The sequence below is a fragment of the Lynx canadensis genome, chromosome C2, assembly GCF_007474595.2.
Source record: "Lynx canadensis isolate LIC74 chromosome C2, mLynCan4.pri.v2, whole genome shotgun sequence".
In the NCBI taxonomy this organism is placed as follows: Eukaryota; Metazoa; Chordata; class Mammalia; order Carnivora; family Felidae; genus Lynx; species Lynx canadensis.
The window spans coordinates 147,722,119-147,735,342 of NC_044311.2; the positions used below are offsets into that span (position 1 = coordinate 147,722,119).

The 13,224-nt window shown below is 44.5% G+C and overlaps 1 long non-coding RNA gene across 1 annotated transcript; it reads left to right on the forward strand.

Annotated features, from left to right (window-relative positions):
- The first annotated feature begins 5,963 nt into the window (after nucleotides 1-5,963).
- LOC115524181 lies at nucleotides 5,964-12,901 on the forward strand. Its single transcript, XR_003971967.1, has 5 exons — nucleotides 5,964-6,153; nucleotides 8,843-8,892; nucleotides 11,558-11,599; nucleotides 11,844-11,893; nucleotides 12,870-12,901. It is a non-coding gene; the product is annotated as an uncharacterized LOC115524181 (long non-coding RNA).
- The last annotated feature ends 323 nt before the right edge of the window (nucleotides 12,902-13,224 follow it).

Here is a 13,224-nt window from a genome sequence, read left to right on the forward strand (position 1 = left end):
GCACGCGTGCGTCAGCGTAGCCGCTCGGGCCGCTGGGAAATGTAGGCGTAGGTCACCAGGCCGCATGCGCCGAGGTCGCGGTCAGTCTGGGAGTTGTGGTCTTTAGAAGTGGTTGTTGAGGGCTGGACTTCTAGAGCTAGTGGCCTCGGACAGCACCTTAAAATAAAACGCTTGAATTACTGAATGGTCCTTACAGTAGGGTTGATTTCTTTTCCCTAGGTTTTAAATTTCCTTTTAGATAAATAGGTGGCATATGTTCTATTTCACATTCATTACTAGCATCATTAGCATCGTTTACCCCTTCTTTCTACCACAACAAAGGGTGTATCAAGCGCAGTTCCTTGCTCTGTACAAAAACAAAGGAGCCTTACAGCTCCCGCTGAGGATTCAACCTGCCCAGTGTCTGGGCCATGGCTGCCTCTCTACCTCCACACCCCCTTCCCCTCATCTCACCTGAGCGCAGCACTGCCTTCGGTTTGTGAGAGCATGTGAGATTCTAGTGCCTAAATTCTTGATTCCTGGGTAGAGCGGAGTGATTATCTGAGATTATCTGGGGTTTGAGCAAGTGTGACATCGAAACCGAAAACCCAACGCTAGCGTTGGCCAGGTTCTCTGCATTCATAAACAAACCCGAATTTCAACCCATTTCAGCCTAAATGGAGCTTACTTTGTTTTTCTCTTCTGCACAGAAGAGAATTGGCCCGACAGAGCATGGATCAGAGTTCCCCGGTTGCAACAAAGGGGTCCTGTGGTCAACTGAAAAACAATTTTTTTTCCTGTTCAGATTTATTATAGGAACGCAGATTAATTTGTTAATATATCCTTTTAGAGGGCGGTTTTCTCATCATTACAAAAACTTGTATAAATGCAGAGAAGTGCAAGGAATGTAATTGCCGTCTTTTCAATCACTCAGAGGCGGCTGTTGTCAATATTTGGGTGTGTTATCTCCCAGCATTTTTTCAGTATTATAATGGATATTATAATAGTGCCTGCCTTATAGATTACCAGGAAAAAGAAAGAAATTATACGTAGGTAAAGTATTTAAAACAACTGCCTGACAGAGTGGCACTCAATAATGTTAGTTCTTTATTTTGTATTGTTTTATTATATATACGGATTGACACCTCATATATTATTTAGTTTATTGCCTTTTTCCTTAATACGAGAGAAAAAAGGATACTAAATTAGATATGGTCTGTGGTTACATGCTTACGATATAAGAATATTTCAAAGTTATATAATTTTCATGAGCATATTAATGGCTGTAGAATAACCCATCAAGTGGATTCTGTATCTTATTCAATGATTTTTGAACATAATTCAGATGATTTCCAGGTGGTTTTTTTTTTTTTCATTTTAAACAATACTGCATCTCCTGAGCATCTTAAATGCAAACCTTTTTTTTTTTTTTTCTTTTCATACTTAGAATAACATCCAAAGAGATTTCCAGAACTGGCACAACTTGGTGAGAGGGTATGAGCCCTTTAAAAGTTCTTGGTGCTTGAGACCAGGCTGCTTTTCAAAAGTTTTATCCTATTTACACTTTCACTGGCAGAGCCTAAAAACCCATGTTTCACTTCACTATGCAAACTATTTTCAGAGGCTGTTTTCAAATTAGCTTAATGGAAAGTATATTCATTATGCAATGAACGTAAATTTTATTGAGTACCTATTATGTGCAGGCAGCTCTTTTATGCCCTGAAGATACAGTATGTTACATGACAAAGTGCTTGCTTTTGTAGACCTTACGTTCTATGCGATTTCAAACCACAAACCCATGTTTCCTAATGTGTGGGTGTTATTAGATGTAATACAAATCAAAAGTTCCGGAGCCAAATGCACTTGGGAAATTCTAGACTCTACTGTGTTGATAATTATAACTAAACTGTATGATTGCATAACAGCAGGGAGATGCTGTTTATTTTCTTTGTATTTGCCTCCAACGCACTCGAGCCCCTTGGACGTGTCTATGATGGTAGTTTGGGATTATTTGAGTCTCAGAATTTATTTAATGGTTATGCATACATGGTTTCATTTTTAGGTTGGGTCTCAGGACAACTCTAAGATGTAGGTAGTCCGGTACTCTCCCACTTGATAGGTGCAGAAACTTTCTCAGACCCTGTTTAGGGAATGACAGTTCTGGGTCTCAGGATGTATTTCTGAGCATGGGATTTTGATGACGGTGTATCCTGTTTACATCTTGGTGACGTGGACTATCGGAGAACCACAGAAGAAGCCCTGGAGCCTGATGCCTCCGCACCTCTGCAGTCAAACCTCCCTTCTACTTGTTCTTGGATTGGTGGGCGTCTGCTGGAGTCTCACCACAGGCAAAACACTGCAGTGACGGGCCAAGGCCCCAGATGCAAACCCTCATGAGCAATCAGCTGGCGACCGATTCCCAGTGGTTGCCATGCTTTGTGCTACGCAAGAATAGAAAATTTGGAAAGAAAAAAAAATTTTTTTTTTTTTTTGTTCCATGGAAGGGAAAAGACTTAGCGCGATGCTTTCATGGTACCTTCCTATTGTGCAACCTTAAATTGTTTAAAAATGGGTTATTTTAGGCAAAGCCAACAGAGTCAAAGGGACTTGCCCAAGGGTATAGGCCCGGGCTAAAGTGGTGGCAGAACCCAAACATCAAATCGCCACTTTTTAATTTTATGCTGACTTTCGCTTCAAAATAAATAATTTTCACTGTGCTGTTTTCTCTACAAAGGCACCAGATGGTGGCCTGGAACACAGCGGCATGGTGTCATGAGACCCTCAACTGCGTGTTTTAAAAAATGAAGTGACTTTCCCCTTGACCCAGAAATTCAGAAATTTGGATGAGGGGTCATGTGCAAAAAGTCCACCTTACTCTTAAACAAATATTTCAAATTTTTGTTTAAATTTTAATTAGTTAACATGTCATGTAATATTACTTTCAGGAGTAGAATTTAGCGATTCATCACTTACATACAGCACCCAGTACTGACCCCAACAAGTGCCCTCTTTAATACCCATCATCCCTTTAGCCCATTCCCCCACTCCCCTCCCTCCCTTCCCCTCCAGCATCCCTCAGTTTTTTCTCTATGGTTAGGAGTCTCTTATGGTTTGCCTTCCTCTCTCTTTTTTTTTTCCTTTCCCCTATGTTCATCTGTTTTGTTTTACTTTAAAACAAAACAAAACAAAACAAAACAAAAGAAGGAAACAAATGTCTTAGCATAGAAGAATGGCTTTAAGAGTGGAGCATTATGGGGGCACCTGGGTGGCTTAATTCATTGAACATCCAGCTTCAGCTCAGGTCCGTGGGTTCGAGCCCCACGTCCGGCTCCGTGCTGACAGCTCTGGGCCTGGAGCCTGCTTTGGATTCTGTGTCTCCCTCTCTCTCTTTCCCTCCCTCGCTCATGCTCTGTCTCTCTCCATCTCTGAAAAAGAAATAAACATTAAATTTTTTTTTAAATTAAAAAAGAGCGGAGCATTGTGCAGCCATCACAATGAGATTTTCAAAAAGTACTTAACAACCTAGAAAACGACTTAGTGAGGCTGAGGAAAAAAGTACAAAATACATTTTGTATTTTCTGTAATGAGCATGTGTCACTGCCATACTCAGAAAAAAAGAAAAGAGATGCCAAGATCTTGTCACTTACGTCTGTGCCCCATAAAGGAGAGATGCTCCTATTCTAGTGTCTGATAATACTTAGCTTCTGACACGAAGGGCGATGGCTTGAAGCTGGCACGTTGCACGAAGGACCAGGCTCCAAAGTTGGACCGGAGCACGTCCAAGGTTTCTTTCCAAGATCAGCTTCTGCATCGACTCCATCAGTCTCAGGACATGTTCTTTGGCTTTGCAGAAGACATAGTGAGGATGCTATTGGTGGGGTTTTGGGGTGATGGTGGGGGGTTCGGAGCTGACAGGCAAGAAAGAATCCTTGAAGACGTCTTTGGTGCAAAGAGGTGATTTTATTAAAGCACGGGGACCGGACTCGTGGGCAGGAAGAGCTGCCCCGGGATCGTGATGGGTAACTGATTATCTACCCTCAGGTTGGGAGGGGGCCAGGGGTAGAGTAAGTCTCTAAGGAATTTTGGAAGCAAGGTTTCCAGGACTTTGAGGGGTAGCCGCTGTTAGGAAAACCCCATTTATTACCATTTAGTAAAACCTCAGTCATGAGACCCTTCAGATGTATATCAGGGGGCCATAAGCTTGGAGTATGATTGCCAGCACATATCTTGGGGGAGTTGAGATAAAAGAAGTTGCCAAGGGAATTTTTATATGTTAAAGTAGACTTACAGGATCCTGGGGGGGGGGGGGACCGGATAATGTGAAGCCAAAATTCTCTTTTGCCCCCAGCCAAGTGTCATCCTCGAGGCAGCTGAGCTCCCAGAGGGAGGTCACTCTGCCTGTTTCAAGGACTTGTCACTGGGCTGTATAGGCAGTAAGGGAATTTAATTTTTCATCTGCCTTAGTTTCCCCACATCACGTGGCAAGCACTTAAACCCCTTTCCTTTGTTCTTGGGGAGCCAGGAGTGTCACACAGATCCCTCCTGGTGGGGGACGGTGGAGCTGTTAACCTGTACTTTGCCCCACGCTCCCTCATCAGTATCTTCGGGACGAAGGATGCCCTGAAGGGTAAGGTTTTCCCTACACATTTTGTTACATTGAAAGGACTTGGGAAGTATTTGCATTATTCCCATATTTATTTATCTCGGAGTAATTCTCCATCAATTTTCTCTTTCTTTCTGTTCTTTTCCTCTGGGGAGTTTATTTTGAGAAGGGTGCATGGATCCCTTACAGCCGACCAGAGCCACTCACTTCCACAGGCCCATAGGCTAGCAGCCGGCTTTATAACTTCGTATGTAGTTTACCTGTCCATTTAAACCTAAGACCAGGAAAATGACTATGGCATCTTTCTACACAGGTCTGTGGCATTTCCCCATTATAGGGGGCTTTAGAGAGGTCCTAGCAATCAGCAGGGAGCCCCCAGGACTGGAACACATCAGGCTTTGAGCAAGAAAACGTGTTGAGGAAAATGGACAATGGGATTCCTGCTACTGTGACCATATGGCTTTAAACTGTTTATCTTTAGGATTTGGTGCATCTGCTACAGAGGAAAAGAGCAAATAACACACACACACACACACACACACACACACAGCTTGGCGGCTTTTTTGAGTCTTTGGAGAAAGCTGTGTAAGGAGGGTCTGCGGCACTGATCATCAGGATCTGAAGGCGACAGAGGGATGTCAGGCTCTGGAGAAGCCGGTCTCCCATCCTGGGCCCGGGCCTCTTCCTTTCCCTTCCTTCTCCTCCTGGTCTCTGGGTCATGCCACCTTGAAACGGTCACCAACTCAGCATTCAAGGTCACTGCTCTGGCTTAGCCTCTTCCAGGTTGCCGAAGAATCATCCCAACACTAGGGGGAGCCATCTCCTCACGTTGCAGTGTAGCCTCTGGCCCCGGAATCCATTTCTTTCTAGAGCTTTCCCTGTTCAAACCTCAGGGTCCGTGCTTAGCGGCAAGCAAGACTCTCAGAAGTATTGCGACAAACAAAGCCATCCCCGAGACATGCTCTCATGCAGGCTGCACGTGTGTCGGGGCTCAGACAGGTAGTTTCTTGCTCCCATCACACAGCCTCAGCGTGAAGGTGTCTTAGAACCCACGGAAACTCGCCCTTCGAATGTTCCTTCAACTCCTCACTGGGCCCCCTCAGCCCTCACACTTCCTGCAGCAACAATCTGCTCTCAGGATACATTGGTAAACAAGAAAGCATTGAACACTGTTTACTTAAAAAAAAGAGTATGTATATGTGGTGCAAATAAAAATGTGAGAACAGGAGAGGCTTTGTAGGATGTTGGTGTGAAACAGGAAATTATATATGGCAAAAAAAAAAAAAAGGAAATTATACCTTTTTTTTCTTTGCACAATTATTTAGTTGTAGTAAAAGCGAAAGTAAAAGTCAGGGCAAGGAAGGCACACAGACGGGAGGGGACATGCTCCTAGACCGTGGGATAGTGTGTGGCACAGTGGGATTCTGAAAGGCCCAGGGGACAGATGTGATCTTCCTGGATCCCACAGTGAGGTGTACTGCCCAAGAAAGTGTTGATAACACTTGGGGACAGAGTAGTCATTTGCTGTTTTTATCAGCGAGGAGGCCCACAGAGAGGCTTTGAGGTTCCTGGTAAGTCAGGCTGGGGCTCTGTGTGGGGCGAGGCTGTTGGGTACAACAAGGAAGGTGGACGACACTAGTGAGCCCAGTGGCCACAGCCGATCCCGCGGAGGAGACAGGCTGGGAACTGCATCGTCGAGGTGATTTGAGAATGAAGGAAGCTTTCCCTAGCCCGGCCGCAGTTTCTGTAGCGAATGAATTAGTGTGACCTTGCAGATGTCCCCGTGACCCAGAGGTGGTGAGGGATACGGAAGATTTTCATTTGGCTAACCGAGGACTTCCCCGGGGTGGGGAGTGGAGAGGGGGCTGGTGACATATTTCTGGGGATTTTCATCCTGGGCAGAGGATTGCGAGGATGGATAAAGGGACCATCTATTTTGAGTTTTTAGGCAATACGGGAGTTATTAGTGGGCTGGTCTTTGGAGACTAACAACAAGACTCCAGGAAAACAGAGTAGTTCAGACCATCTATATTGTATGGCTTAACACGGGAGAGAGGACCATCCCCTAGTTCATTCATTCACTCAAGCATTGTTTCATTTCACAAACATTCCCTGTGTGCTAGAGATCGTGACAGATGCTGTAGGGAACGAGGGCAACCAAGACTGAGCCTGCTCTCAAGGGACTGTTGCCAGTTCCCTTTGAATCAGTTTTTAACTCTTAAAAATCACCTTTCCTTAGTTATATTCCTGAAGAAACTGGCATGGGTGTTTGTCTAAAAATCAGAAGAACTTGGGGCACTGGGTGGCTCAGTCAGTTAAGCGTCCGACGTCGACTCAGGTCATGATCTTAGGGTCCATGGGTTCGAGCCCACACCAGTCTCCATGCTGACAGCTCAGAGCCTGGAGCCTGCTTCGGATTCTGTGCTTCCCTCTCTCTCTCTCCCCCTCCCCCACTCGTGGTCTGTCTCTCTTTCTCTCTCAAAAATAAGTAAACATTAAAAAAATAGATACAAAATCAAAAGAACTAAATTGCACATAATTTTATAAACTCTGGGCTTTCTTTAATCTTTGAGGCTTTAAATGTATAGGAGTTCCTTCTACACCCGAGCCCCAAAGAGGCCGCAAGCTCCTCCTGTCATATCTTGGCAACTAATTGAAGCAATGAAAGGGAAAGAAATGATAAAAATAAATCATTCCAGTTGGCAGAGCATCGCTGTGTGGTTCCAAGTGACTGTTCATCAGAAATGGAGTTGGTACCATCTTGGTGGCACTGGGTCACATTGGTCCCCTTGTGACAATGACAGTAGTAACTGTTCTCTCCTCTTGTGATCTATGACAGTGCTATGCACCATGGAATCAACAGAGTTTATGTAATCCAGGTCTGCTGACATTCTTGAGGCATGGAAATTTTCCTTATTTGTTTTAACTCTAAAAGTTTCCTGAGAACGTTCTAGAAGTAGACTCTTGTGAGTAGTAGCCATCAATCCTGGCTACTGATTGAAATCAATTGTGGAACTTAAAAAAATACATATGTCCACTGAAGACGTGAATTAAAATCTACACGTACATTTTATTTTATTTTAATTTTATTTTTTTATTGTATTTTTTTTAATTTTTTTAATGTTTATTTTTTTTTTTAATTTTTTTTTTCAACGTTTATTTATTTTTGGGACAGAGAGAGACAGAGCATGAACGGGGGAGGGGCAGAGAGAGAGGGAGACACAGAATCAGAAACAGGCTCCAGGCTCTGAGCCATCAGCCCAGAGCCTGACGCGGGGCTCGAACTCACAGAGTGCGAGATTGTGACCTGGCTGAAGTCGGACGCTTAACCGACTGCGCCACCCAGGCGCCCCAATGTTTATTTTTAAAAGAGAGAGAGAGAGAGAGAGAGTGAGTGAGTGGGGGAAGGGCAGACAGAGAGGGAGACAGAATCCAAAGCAGGCTCCAGGCTCTGAGCTGTCAGCACAGAGCCCAACGCGGGGCTTGAACTCACGGACTGCGAGATCGTGACCTGAGCCGAAGTCGGACGCTCAACCGACTGAGCCACCCGCTCAGGTGCCCCATTAATTTTATTTTTTAAATGTTTATTTGTTTATTTTGAGAGAGGGAGAGAGAGCAGGGGAGGGACAGAGAGGGAATGCCAAGGAGGTTCCATGCTGTGAGCCCAGAGCCCGAATCGAGGCTCGATCTCATGAACTGTGAGATCATGATCTGAGCCGAAATCAAGAGTCAGACGCTTACCCCACTGAGCCACCTAGGTGCTCCCTCTTTTTTTGTACATTTTATTTCTTAAAAAAATTTTTTTAATGCTCATTTATTTTTGAGAGACAGAGAGAGACAGAACACAAGCGGGGAAGGGGCAGAGAGAGAGGGAGACACAGAATCTGAAGCAGGCTCCAGGCTCTGGGCTGTCAGTACAGAGCCCGATGGGGGGGCTTGAACCCTTGAACTGTGAGATCATGGCCTGAGCCAAAGTCAGACACTCAACCAACTGAGCCACCCAGGCACCCTTGTACATTTTATTGTTAATCAGTTCCTGAGCTTGAATGTTCAGTGTCTGGACAGGGAGGAAATAAATCATAGTATATCTGTGATGGAATACTATGCTACCATCTAAAATTATGGTGAGGAAAAATTTCCTGAGTTGAGAAAATATTAATAATGCATTGTTGACTTAAAAAAAAATCAGGCTCAAAAGAGTGTTTTGGGGTGCACAATAGGATGATATTAAACAATCCTGTGTTTCCATGCATCATATAGAAGACCAGAAGGAGCTACACAAACATGTTGGGGGTGGTGACCTCTCGGTGGTGAGTTTTGCTTGTCTTTTCCTTTGCTTTTCTGTGTTTTCTAAGTGCCACGCATGAGGCATTTATTGCTTTTACACTGAGGAAAAGTTCTCTCAATAAATGTTAATGGTTTCCCCTTCAGAAACATGATGAAGAAAGGCAAAGAAATTAGATGCATGGGACTGCTCCATCCATCCATCCATCCATTTATTTTTTTGTTTATTTATTTTTTGAAAGAGAGAGAGAGAGAGAGAGCAGAGGAGGGGGAGAGAGAGAGGGAGAGCGAGAATCCCAAGCAGGCTCTGAGCTGTCAGCACAGAGCCGGATGCAGGGCTCCGACAGGCATACGGTGAAATCATGACCTGAGCTGAAGTTAGACGCTTAACCGACTGAGCCACCCGGTCACCCCCATCCGTTTATTTTTTCATGATTTTTATTTCGCCTTTAAGTTTTTTTCACTCGTTGTTTTCCTTACTTTTATTTCATCTTTTTTTCTATTTCTTTTTTTTTTTTTTTAATTTTTTTTTCAACGTTTTTTATTTATTTTTGGGACAGAGAGAGACAGAGCATGAACAGGGGAGGGGCAGAGAGAGAGGGAGACACAGAATCGGAAACAGGCTCCAGGCTCTGAGCCATCAGCCCAGAGCCTGACGCGGGGCTCGAACTCACGGACCGCGAGATCATGACCTGGCTGAAGTCGGACGCTTAGCCGACTGCGCCACCCAGGCGCCCCTCTTTTTTTCTATTTCTTAAGGCAAACGTGTTAAGCACCGATAGGGTTAAGCACTTGGACTGTAGAGGCAAGGCCAGTGCTGTGGTGCTTACCCTCCAGCAGGCCCAAAAGGCTGTGAGTAGCTCGTTCAAACGCAGGGTCCCTCCCTAGAGCCTTCTGGGAAAGTAGTTCTGGGTGGGGCCTGGGAATTTCCTATTTTAAACAACTTGTCCGTGTATTTCCGACACAGGCGGTCCAGGACCAGGCTTTACGAACCTATGAGAAATGGGCACTTGGGCTTAAATAGCTTCAAGTCTAAAGCTGATGAAAAATGTTAGAATGCGGGGTGCCTAGAAGCTCAGTAGGTCGAGCCTCTGACCTCAGCTCAGGTCATGATCTCAGTTAGCGAGTTCAAGCCCCACATCCGGCTCGCTGCTATCAGCGAAGAGCCTGCTTCAGATCCTCTGTCCCCCTCTCTCTCTGCCCCTCCCCTGCTCACCCGCGCTCTCTCTCAAAACTAAATAAACATTAAAAAAAAAAAAGAGAGAGAGAGAGAAAAAATGTCAGAATGTGAAAACCTGGTTTGTTGGTTCCGTCGGGGAATTCAACTTCATTTCCCCCAAGATGCCCCTGGACCCACGCTCCTTAGCCACACTGTCTTATTTTAGAATGCAACAGTTTAACTGGGATGACAATCAAAATATACCTGATCAGGCTGCCAGCCTCCTGGGAGGACAGTCGATGTGGCAAACACCTTCCTTCCTTAAGGACAGTCAGAGAGCAACAGCACAAAAAGTGTTAGTAATCCTAATAGCAGAACCATGTTATAAGTGGCTAGTGTGTGGCAGAAGGCTCATCTAAGCCCATTTAATCCAAAACCCATAGGTTACCTATAGATACAATCATCCCCGTTCTACAGAAGAGGAGACTGAGGTTTAGACAGGTTAATTAACGTGCGCAAGATCACATGGCCGGTCAGTCGGCTTGTCCCCAAGAGGCCGTGGGCTCAACTACTGTATTACCCAGCCCCAAACTCTACCAGTGGCCACTCCGCTACCTCCTGATGTGAAGCTGCCTCCAGAGCTCAAGAATATCGACCACCCAGGCAGCTGGTGCTAGGTGGCCCCAGCTGAATGTTTCCTGGTGTGAAATTATTATTTAACTTCAACCTTCTAAAACTGTGCCCTTCATGCTTCCAGCTGGTACAAAGTTAAAAACACTTGATAAAATGCATAAAACACAGCCAGCAGCGTATTTCCAAATCACGTTGTAAGCCAGGCAGCATTCGCCCGAAACACATCCTTGGGGGCAAAGTAGTTAAGAGAACTCCCGTAGAGTCTGCGGATGGGGGTGTCCGTTGAGGCAGGGAAAGCTGGGGATTCGGGGAGGCCTGGGCCCTGCAGCTGGGCCTTACGGGGACAGGGTGGGGAGGGCTTCAGCAGATGCAGGGAAATTTCCTACCTTTTCAATCTCAGTAAACTTGAGATGAAAACAAAACCTATTGTGTACCCTATCCCCAGACATGATTTTTCATTTTTTTTGGTAGTAGTATGATGTGCCATTATTATGATTTCAATGTTTTATTTTATTGAGATATAATTCACATACCATACACTTGATTTTTTTTTTTTTTTTTTTTTCAATTTGAGAGAGAGAGAGTGTGAGAATCTCAAGCAGGGTCCACGCTCAGCATGGAGCACAAAGTGCTGGGATCATGATCTGAGCTGAAATCAAGAGTCCGAAGCTCAATTGACTAAGCCACCCACGTGCCCTTCCCATACCCTTTTGAAATGTACATTTCAGTGGTTATTACATTCACGAGGTTATGCAACTCTTACCACTGTCTAATTCAAGAACATTTCATCAGGCCCACAAGAAATGCCCATTGGCAGTTACTCCCCATGCTCTCCTCCCCCCAGCAGCTGGAAACTTGTGATGATTTTTAATGGTTATATCTTTTCTCTTTTCGATTAGATTCTAAGAGACCTTGGAACCCCTCTTCTTGGCACAAAACAAGTGCGTAGTAAATGTTTTTCCTTGGTGATAAAGCCCTCAAATTCTCTCCTGTCTATTCCTTTTCTGATCAGTATGATAATTTTGAAATTATGTTAATGGACCACAAGAAGAAAACATACAGCTGAATTCTATTTTTTTCCTGTCTCTCTGCCCCCGCCCCCTTATAGGAAGGCCTGAACTCAGAGGTCTCATGTCAACGGGATAAATGTTTTATTGGCCTTATTTTTAATTCTGTTTGATTTAGGAAAGGACAAGGACATCTTGGGTCTTACACTGTAACACGAATATTGACAGGTCAGTGATATTTCATGTTTTTCCTGCTCATAAAAATACAGTGAGGAAATTAACAGCCTGGACTGTGGGAAAAGAAGAAATGCCAAAATGCTGATATGCCTGGGTCTGAACTGGTTGTTTACAGAGTGAAAAGCAGGTCACACATAGGCTGAGACGCGACTTCCGTCATGCCTGGGAATCTACAAACTCATTTCTCTCTCATTGGCAGAACATGAAAGCTAAAGATTATCCCCTAATCCTGTGGCATTTTTTAATCCATGGAATGGGCTTTGCTGCTCAAAAATTTTCACTTAAAGTCACACACTCTCTGGAGATACAATCATTTTGTTTACCCCTGGTAGTATCAGTGGAAAAAGTTGTCGGAATGAATGTCTACAATAGTTAGCGTGGATGAAAATGGTTTTGCCACTGTCCGTCTCAAATTTGTTTTTCAGTTCAGATACTGGAAGTTCTTGTGACAGCTTTTCCTTTGAAAAACAAGGGCATGACCTTTAATGTACTGGGGAAAAGCGGAGAAAACCCGGATGTCCATCACTGGGTGAACCGACAAAATGTGGTATATCCATACAATGGAATATTATTCAGCCATAAAAAGGAAGTGCTGATACATGCAACCACATGGATAGACATTGACATCGTCTGAGTGAAAGAAGCCAGATACAAAAGGCCACAGCTTATATGACTCCATTTATATGGAATATCTGTCAAAAGGCAAATCCATAGAGACAGAAAGTAGGGTGGCAGTTGCCAAGGGCTGGGGGTGGGGGGGTGGGGCGGGGAGTGACTGCTAATGGGTACGGGATATCTTTTTTGAGGTAATGAAAATGTTCTGGAATTAGACAGTGGTGATGTTTGTACAACTTTGTGAATATGATAAAAACTGCTGAATTGTGTGTGTGTGTGTGTGTGTGTGTGTGTATATGTATATTTACAAGTTTTTAATTTTTTTTTTAACATTTATTTATTTTTGAGACAGAGAGAGACAGAGCATGAACGGGGGAGGGGCAGAGAGAGAGGGAGACACAGAACCGGAAGCAGGCTCCAGGCTCTGAGCCATCAGCCCAGAGCCCGACGCGGGGCTCGAACCCACGGACCGCGAGATCGTGACCTGAGCTGAAGTCGGACGCTTAACCAACTGAGCCACCCAGGCGCCCCTACAAGTTTTTAAAAGTAGTCTTCATGCCCAATGCAGGGCTTGAACTCACAACGCTGAGATCAAGCGTCACATGCTCTACCAACTGAGCCAGGCACGCGTCCCTAAATTGTATACTTTAAAAGGGTGAATTTCACAGTATGTTACGTTATACCTCATTTAAAAAAGGTGAAAAGAA